This window comes from Nansenia antarctica (genome assembly GCF_963989245.1).
Source record: "Nansenia antarctica genome assembly, chromosome: 20".
Lineage (NCBI taxonomy): Eukaryota > Metazoa > Chordata > Actinopteri > Argentiniformes > Microstomatidae > Nansenia > Nansenia antarctica.
In genome coordinates this window covers 20236903-20246584 of record NC_137693.1, presented here as the reverse complement: position 1 = coordinate 20246584, position 9682 = coordinate 20236903, and the positions used below count along the sequence as shown (strand labels likewise).

General features: G+C 45.1%; 1 pseudogene across 1 annotated transcript in view; it reads right to left on the bottom strand.

The window, feature by feature from the left end:
• Nucleotides 1-1785: 1785 nt before the first annotated feature.
• The window catches only part of LOC308174445 (replication protein A 70 kDa DNA-binding subunit-like), a 31040-nt pseudogene continuing 23143 nt past the window's right edge, over nt 1786-9682 (bottom strand). Inside the window, exons 10-14 of the transcript in view lie at nt 9238-9367; nt 5491-5658; nt 5266-5373; nt 4983-5069; nt 1786-1887 (exon numbers count right to left, since the gene is read on the bottom strand). The product of the transcript in view is annotated as a replication protein A 70 kDa DNA-binding subunit-like (transcript). The remainder of the gene's footprint in view (nt 1888-4982; nt 5070-5265; nt 5374-5490; nt 5659-9237; nt 9368-9682) is intronic.

Genomic DNA, 9682 nt, shown 5'->3' with positions numbered 1-9682 from the left:
TCTTGGTGTAGGAGAAACGTAGGACCACGTTGGAAACAAGTGTTTCGGTACACGTTGACGTGTAGAAACTGTAGAGAAAACTGGGGGGGTAGAGGTGATGAAGAGGTCTGTACAGGGGGGTAGAGGTGATGAAGAGGTCTGTACAGGGGGGGTAGAGGGGATGGAGAGGTCTGTACAGGGGGGTAGAGGGGATGAAGAGGTCTGTACAGGGGGGTAGAGGGGATGAAGAGGTCTGTACAGGGGGGTAGAGGGGATGAAGAGGTCTGTACAGGGGGGGTAGAGGGGATGAAGAGGTCTGTACAGGGGGGGTAGAGGGGATGAAGAGGTCTGTACAGGGGGGGTAGAGGGGATGAAGAGGTCTGTACAGGGGGGTAGAGGGGATGAAGAGGTCTGTACAGGGGATGAAGAGGTCTGTACAGGGGGGTAGAGGGGATGAAGAGGTCTGTACAGGGGGGTAGAGGGGATGAAGAGGTCTGTACAGGGGGGGTAGAGGGGATGAAGAGGTCTGTACAGAGGGGTAGAGGGGATGAAGAGGTCTGTACAGGGGGGTAGAGGGGATGAAGAGGTCTGTACAGGGGGGTAGAGGGTATGAAGAGGTCTGTACAGGGGGGTAGAGGGGATGAAGAGGTCTGTACAGGGGGGTAGAGGGGATGAAGAGGTCTGTAGAGGAGGGTCTGTAGAGGAGGGTAGAGGGGATGGAGAGGTCTGTAGAGGAGGGTAGAGGGGATGGAGAGGTCTGTACAGGGGGGGTAGAGGGGATGAAGAGGTCTGTACAGGGGGGTAGAGGGGATGAAGAGGTCTGTAGAGGAGGGTAGAGGGGATGAAGAGGTCTGTAGAGGAGGGTAGAGGGGATGAAGAGGTCTGTAGAGGTGGGTAGAGGGGATGAAGAGGTCTGTAGAGGTGGGTAGAGGGGATGAAGAGGTCTGTACAGGGGGGTAGAGGGGATGAAGAGGTCTGTAGAGGTGGGTAGAGGGGATGAAGAGGTCTGTACAGGGGGGTAGAGGGGATGGCGAGGTCTGTACAGGGGGGTAGAGCTATTCTCATGCTAAAATTGACTGTAAATCCAGATTTTAAAGTTGATATTCTTCCCCGTGGAGCATGCCCCCATAACCTGTGCCCCACCCAAACATTTTAGCACCAGCCGCCACTGCTACAGAGAGGAGTAACTTGAAGGGCCAAACACATATCATACAAACACATGTCAAGTGGTATAGTGCAATGTCATGTGTGGAACATGCTGCAGTGTTTTCTTACAGAGGCTGCCAGTCAAACAGATCCCTGCTCACATCATTCAAAACCCAAAAAGAGTCGGAGACCCGTGAGCATTAGCTGACATGATACGTGCGGTATTTCCCATTGAAAATACAAACATAGAAACATAGAAACAATCATTTGTACATAAGGGTCATTGTTTAAAAGGATAAAACAAAGAGTGAAAGTAATGTTTTCACATTTCTTATCTCGTCAATAATAATTAATAAAATAATTAAAATTAAAGTAAAATCACTCCAAGTGCTGAAAATAAAACGGTAACCGTAATAGTGAGGATTTGGTACACGTCCGACTCACTATCCACTAGGCCACCAGGAATGAAGGAACACAATGAGTCAGTGAAGTCAGCTGAGACTTGAGTTGAGTCTTCAGTCCCCCCTAACCACTGGTTCAGAGTCAGATATCTCCTTACAGTCTCTCCTGACTGGTTGAGATAAGGACTAGGAGTCTTGGGTAGGCTGGTCCCAGACCTGTGGTTAGGGGACACTCCCATGTGAGGAGTTGAGTCTCTGTTCAGGCAGCCATTTTCCTGATGTCAGAGATGAGTCTCCCGCTGTACTCTCTGTGATCCACCGGCCTGATCTCCATCACGGTCGTCTTCAGACGTGTCTCGTCCTGAGGAGAACACACAGAACACGCGACGACAATTACAGCCTGTTTAGAACGCATTTAGCATGCTGGGAAACACTGTCTTGGTGCATTAAGGCCAATGCACACGGCGTGCGATTTTGTCGCACGACAACATTCGATTCTCAATTCACACCAATGAATGAATGAATGTGAATGGAGAATTGAATGTTGTCGTGCGACAGTATCGCATCGCACGCCGTGTGCATTGTCTCATTGGGTTTCATTCAAAACAATGGAATCGAATTCGGCGGTGCGACAAAATCCCACGCCGTGTGCATTGGCCTTTAATAACACTATAAAACATTCAGAAGTGGCTCCTTCATTCTGAAGACCACAAATACGTATCCAATCAAGTTCAAATAATTATTCAAGGGACAATCCATGATTCAAGCAGTAAAAGAGTCCATAGACAACCGTGATGACTCAACTGGGATGACTCCTGAATAACTGGTTTCCTTTTATCTAAATATGTGATTCCCCGTTCCTTTGAATATTTCTAGTTTGCATTTACCTGAGGATAGGAGGCAAATTAAACTAAACGGGGGGTGGTGTGAGAACACTAGGAACACTCGGCGTACGATGACAACTCGTTTAATAACAACGGTCTTCAAAGCTGCGGCCTGCTGAGACAGAGTGTTTTCATTTGAAGTCTCTCCGCAGATATCACAATCACATCTGCACAAACCAATTACAGTACTCACTGGCCTCACTCACTCACAATGCAACGATTCAATTAAAGGGAGGGGACATTACTACCACACACAAGCAGGCGTGTGCGTGTGCACTCACACACACACACACACACACAAACGCACACAACGAGCACACACACGCGCACGCAAAGGCATTTTCACTAGGGATGTGCATAACTCAAAAGGTTCATGGTCGATTAATCAGTGGGTGGTATGAACAATTAATCGATTATTGATGTGTGTCGAGATTCAGAAAGAAAGCATCGGCATGAAATCACTTAATATCTTAAACGTGTGGGAAAAAAATCTTTAACAGTGAAAAATCGAATTTATTCTGGTATTAATCCTCATGAATTTCTTCTTTTGAATACTTAAATTTGATATTTAAAAAGCATAATGAGCTTAACACTAGAACAGCTGTGCCTTTTTTACCTTCTATAAGAAGATGAAAACAATGAGAAAACAATGAGAAGCTGCTATTTACACACAATGACCACTAGTTGGCCGCCTTGTAAATTAGCCTGCCTCCTACACAGAAAAACTGCAAAATAGCTTTGTACTAGCTTATCCTGATGTGATTTTGAAAATGTAAGGATACTGGCCCCACCCGTGGCTGTTCTAGTGTTAAAAGATGAAAGAGGAGTAGCATTTTGAGTGTGACCAGAGCATGTACTCTGACTGTTACATCTCCTTACCCTGAGGACAACCATGTCCAGTGAATGTTAGAACATGAGGCCTCTATGTCACTACAGATGAGGATGAGAGGGCCTCACTGCCTTAGTTTTATTCATCTCGTGACATACTTATTCATCTAGAAACACACACACCACACACCTACACACCCACACACCCACACACCCACACCCCCCCCCACACACCCCCCCCCCCCACACACACACACACACACACACCCCCACACCCACACCCACACACACACCCACACCCACACCCACACCCACACCCACACCCCCACACACACACACACACACACACACACACACACACACACACACACACACAGTATTCACACAGTATTCACACCTCTCTGACTCAGTACAGACACCTGATTATCCTATTCACCTCAGTCAGTCATTTCTTTAATCTCAGTAACACTCATATCATTCACTTCACAAACACATGCTCATTTCGTTAATCTCAGAAAATCTTCACAAATCCCTAGCAATGTTCTAACTTCAGAGGTAATTCCGATTGAAACTCCAGAAGTGTATGAACCTGCACTAAGCCCTCTGGTGACACACAAGCCTTCAGAACAGAACCTTCAGAACAAACCTTCAGAACAAACCTTCAGAACAGAGCCTTCAGAACAGAGCCTTCAGAACAAACCTTCAGAACAAACCTTCAGAACAAACCTTCAGAACAAACCTTCAGAACAAACCTTCAGAACAAACCTTCAGAACAGAGCCTTCAGAACAAACCTTCAGAACAAACCTTCAGAACAGAGCCTTCAGAACAAACCTTCAGAACAAACCTTCAGAACAGAGCCTTCAGAACAAACCTTCAGAACAGAGCCTTCAGAACAGAGCCTTCAGAACAGAGCCTTCAGAACAGAGCCTTCAGAACAAACCTTCAGAACAGAACCTTCAGAACAGAGCCTCCGGTATGGAGGGGTGAGGGTGCGGCTCACACTCCCTCCTGAAGGTTGTGGGTTCATGCTCTGTGTTGCCCACTATGACCTGCTGTGATCCTCCTTGTCTTCTCATCACTATACATAGTGAATTAGGTTGGATGAGACCAGTGGGCAGGGCAGCACTGTTTAACACTTAATCAGCCATGAGAGGTCATTCGACCCCTGTGAGTAAAAAAAAGTGTTATGTCTTTGCTCTCGATCAAATTTCAGGACCCTCCTTTCATGACTTTTCCTAGATATGTGCGTTCTACCACCCAGTATCCTTACATTTTCAATATCACTTCAGGACAAGCTAATATATAGCTATTTTGCAGTTTTTCTGTGTCGGAAGCAGGCTAATTTACAAGTGGCAAACTAGTGGTCGTTGTGTGTAAATAGCAGGTTAGCATTTTAAAGAGGGGGTCAAAGAGGCGGCTCTTTTAGTAGGTAAAAAGGCACGGCTGTTCTAGACCACTACACGAGACCATCAGGGCTATGAGTATGTGCTTGTATTAGGGGATAATTAGCCCTTTCATTAACGAAGATAATTAGGATTATACAGACAATTAGAAATACTAATTTGTTCCTAATTAAGATTTAATGAATCCAAAGTGGAAAGATATAAATATGATATGTGATATAAATAGTTTCTGTTTTTGTGTCTTGTCATCTTTATATTCAATCCTGTAACCAATGGACGATACGATATGATATTCTATTATATTCGACGTTATTCTTCCTGGTTTGTACTCAGTACTCACGTTGTAAGTCTCCAGCTTGACTCTGTTGCGGAAGGAGTGGGTGGTGAAGTTGGCCTTCTGGAAGATCTCGTCGAACGCAGCCTCGTTCTGTGAGACACACAGACGGGAAAGAGAGTTGACTGTCCATACCGCACCCCTTGGGAAATAGCTATTTAACATCAATTGGATCACCTACTGGATAGAATGATCTAGAAGTCTCCATGTTGTTATGGGGGGATTGTGTGTGTGTGTGTGTGTGTGTGTGGGGGGGGGGGGTCAGCGTGTGTGTGTGTTTGTCTCTCACCGTGTCTTTGAGTTCGCCCAGTGTCTCTGCGCTGTGACCCAGGAGGCCCTCTGCTGTCTCCTGGAAGCACGTCACCTACTGGTTATCCCCAAAGTCTGCTATGTTGGCCTGGGAGAGGGAGAGGAAGGCTAGCGTGTGTGTGTGTGTGTGTCACAGTATTTCAGTCAATGATATTTGTCTGGGGGAGGAAAAGAGTGTGTGTGTGCGGGTGTGTGCAGTACTCACAGATAGTATGAGGCGGTATTTGAACTCTTTGTTACACTTCTCACAGCGGTAGAGGCCATTCTGCTGGTCTACGACCTTCTTATAACAGTCTGCAGAGGGACAGGCCTGGTACAGACAGCTCTCCTTACGACTGAACAACACCGTGGCCACGCAGCTGAAATAGTCCGCCTGAGAGACAGTCATGGGAGGAGGGGGGGGCAGAGAGGGAGAGAGAAAGAGAGAGAGGAAAGGAGGAAGATGGAGAGAGAGAGAGAGAGAAAGTGAGAGAGAAGGGGGAGGGAGGGAGGGAGGGAGAGATGAGGGTTGAAGAGAACGGAGAGAGGGAGATGAAGGAGAGGAACACACAGAGAGGGTGAGCAGGGTTAAACATGTGTATTGACTGCCTGTGGATAAACAGGATATCTCGGATCAGCCTTGACATTGTCAACAAAGCGGTTATTAAAAAGTCCGTCTTTTCCGAGGCTGTATATTTTCTATACGACAACAGCATTTAACTTCCAAATAAGGTGGGAAAAAAAAGTTTACAGCAGAAAGAAATCAGTTTAGAGTCTATGCATAATACATATCACATACACACTCGCACATACGTGCATACACAGTCGTAAACGAGATACAATGGGATAAACTTTTTCCGTTATGAATTTTCAAGCGCTCACACGGTAATTAAAATGCTTTGGCGTTGCAGTAATTTATGGGGGATGTTAGCACCTAAAGCGTCAGAACTCACACTGCTAAAGTCAACACGGCTAAAGAGAAAGGATATGCTAATTCTGAAGGAAAAGGGCTATTGTCTCTTATGCAGGAGGAAAACACTATTATATTTCCATATACATAAATAATGTAGAGTACAAAGGTCAACTCACAGTCTGTCAGGAAAGAGATACACACGCACACGCACAACCTACACATGCACACACTACACTTGCACACACCATAGGGTCACATACAAAACAAAGTGCTTGTGTGCATAATGTTAGGCTTCAATAAACCCTGCTCGCAGTGAGACAGACAGACAGACTGCCAAGAGAAGACAGGTACAGATGAACTGTGGATAGAATGTATACATCTGTAGGATAGAGATGGTAACTAGTTAGTTGGATCCCCTCATCTAAAGCTTGATAATGTTATCACTGGCTTTCATTTTTAACAGTTAGTGTAATCCAGCTAGCTAGCTAGCTAATGCTAGACATACTGTACATGGTTATGTGGTTCCTCCTAGCCCTTGCAGCTTTCAGATTTGAGAGAGGCCAACAGCCTGTGGCACACACTGACCAATCACTTCCCTATAAAAAAGATTGTTTCTTGTTTTGTCTTGTCTTGTCTTGCTAGCCAACAGTGTTTACATCAGGACTGGCCTCAACAGAGTTGCCAGAATTAGATGGATCCAAAATAAATCAATAAAACACTCCTCACATCATGAATGGATGAATAGAATGCTGTGAAGTAGTGACTCCAGTTGGCCAAACTCTATAGGTGTCAGTCTATCCAAACTCTTTATATACAGCATGAATTGTGATGCTGATGTCCTGCGCCACTGTGACCTCGACAGACATGGAATGCCTAATGACCTTTGACATCTCTACCCCTCCAGCCCAGACTCAAACCCTAATAATCAGACATCCCATAACGCTCTGAAAACACTAACAAGGTGGTCTACTATAATTAAGGGACATTCCCCACAGCCACAAGCAGCATTGTCCAAACCACATTCCCCATCCTACGCCTCGTAGTTTGCGGGCGCCTTGAGATTCCTCAATACAGGACAGCTCGGAATGTGGGAATGGGTAATGTCGGAATGTGACGGAAGGTTTCTGATCTGATCTCTGGAATGTTGTATGATGCAAGCAGATGCCTCCCTGTCTGGGACTAAAGGTAGTATTTCTAGGAAGGACTCTTTCTGAAACTCTCATCTCTTTCTCCTTCGCCATACCTTTACCTATAGTACATCTCCCTGTTCAGATCAGGATTTGGGGGATCCAGTACTCCAGAAGTGTCCAGTCGTATCATACTTAAATAATTCCGAAAATATAGTTTATATACTAAATTTCTCGCATACTCAAATCTTGCATACTGTACAGTGTGAATGCTCTCGCATACTCAAATCTATGTCATATCTAGTATGAGTAGTATGCTAGTATGCTATTCCGAACACAGCCAATGTCTCTCCCACTCTCCTACTCTCTCCCTCTGTACTCGCAAAGTCCTAACTTGGAGATGTAGAAGATTTTTTAACATGTATGAATTCTGTAGAATGTCTATGGGAATATGTCTGTCCATTTCAGAATGTAGACTAGTATAACTGTAGTGGCTGTAACTGTGCCCATAGGATTGTTGACAGTTAATCTCTGTCCTGTTTATGAACTCTCTGTCCTGAGTTGAACACTCACTGGAGAACGGTTTCATAAACATTTATGGAATGTGGACTCCTATCGCTGTCGTGTCTATGTTGACACTATACAAGAGACGTGTTGTGTGTGAGTGGGCACTTCAGTCTACCTAAGGTAGGCTGGGAGTTATGAAAGACCATTTTTCTTTTATTAAATATTATACTTCGATTTAAAGTAAAGCTATCTTGAGTCTCATTGAAATCCACGACAGAGACCACTGAGGTAAACCTAGAAGAACAACATGACTAATAATGACATATTCAGAACATCTTTGCCTATACCATTGGCTACCCACTGGTCGCTAAAAGCAGGCAACCACAATTAAATCTGAAAGTGGACAAGAGTTCAAGTCAGCCTGTCACATCTAAACGTGCACTCACATACTGTAAGTGCCTGTGAGGCCAGACTGCTGGATTGGATATTCTCAAAAATAAAACCCCATAATTGGAATTACCATTACCATGACTACAGTGTGTGCGATGGACAACCTCCTCCTCCCCATTAGCTTGTTTACGATGACATACTAAATGGCCGGTTTCCTTCTCCTAAAAAGTACCAAAATATTAGAATGATGTGTTACTTTACTGGGCCGTCAAGAGCGGAAGAGAAGTGAAGAGAGGAGAAGAGAAGATAAGAGAGACTGATGGCTGAGAAAGAGAAAGAATACAGGGAGGGAGGTAGACGGGGCAAGCCTGCTTGTCTGGGCTTCAATTATTCACACACACACACACACACACACACACACACACGCGCATGCATGCACGCGCGCGCACACACACGCATACGCACACACACGCACACACACACACACACACACACACACACACACACACACCCTACTCTCTCTCCCCCTCCTCCCACCTTGTCTCTCTATCTCTCTTCCCAACGGCTTGCCCTCTTTCCCATACCTTTTCCTTTTTTCTACTGGCCCATTTCCCTTTCTCCTTCAGCGAAGGTTTGAAAATGACAAGAGCTTTATTTCCCCCCCCCCCCCCCCCCCCCCCTTTCCACCCCTTCTGGAGTCTGCTCAGCCCCAAAGGCTTCTCTCTGTTTTTGTAACATAATTATAACTTTTTATTAGAAACTAAATGAATTAAAAAACGCTTTCGGGTTTCCTCAAAAACAGGGCTGCAATTGAAGATTGAGCTCATATCAATTAAATTAATATTTTAGTTTTGAGTGAAACACCAATATATATATGTAGAAATAGATACTGAGAAAGTCTACATATACTGATTCAGTAAGTAGCGAAACCACAAATCTATTGATTATGCATGTTCAATGTGTATGTGAGTATGTGGTATGAGTCAGTCTGTATGTGTGAGTGTAATACAGTATATTAGTGAGTGTGTGTGAATACCCTCTCTCCATGTCCCATTTGTTCATCCTTAACAGCACTCAGAGTCTTCCAGCTGGTGTTAGCTCCTCCCCCTCCAAACCTCGGCTGTGTCAACGATTGGCTGTCCAGTGCATGACCTTCCTTATCATACCTACGTACACACAAACACAAACACACAAACACAGGGCAACAACATTAGGATATACAGTGTTAAGACTGGAGAAAAGAGAGAGTAAAGAAAAGGGAGAGACAGGGAGGGAGGGAGGGGGAGAGAGAGAAATAATGAGAGTGTGCGAGAGAGAGAGAAAGAGAGAGAGAAAGACAGAGACAGAGAGAGAGAGCAAAAGAGAGAGAGAGAGAGAGAGCGAAAGAGAGAGAGGCAGAGAGAGAGACAGAGGCAGAGAAAGAGAGAGCAAAAGAGAGAGAGAGAGAGAGAGAGAGAGAGAGAGAGAGAGAGAGAGAGAGA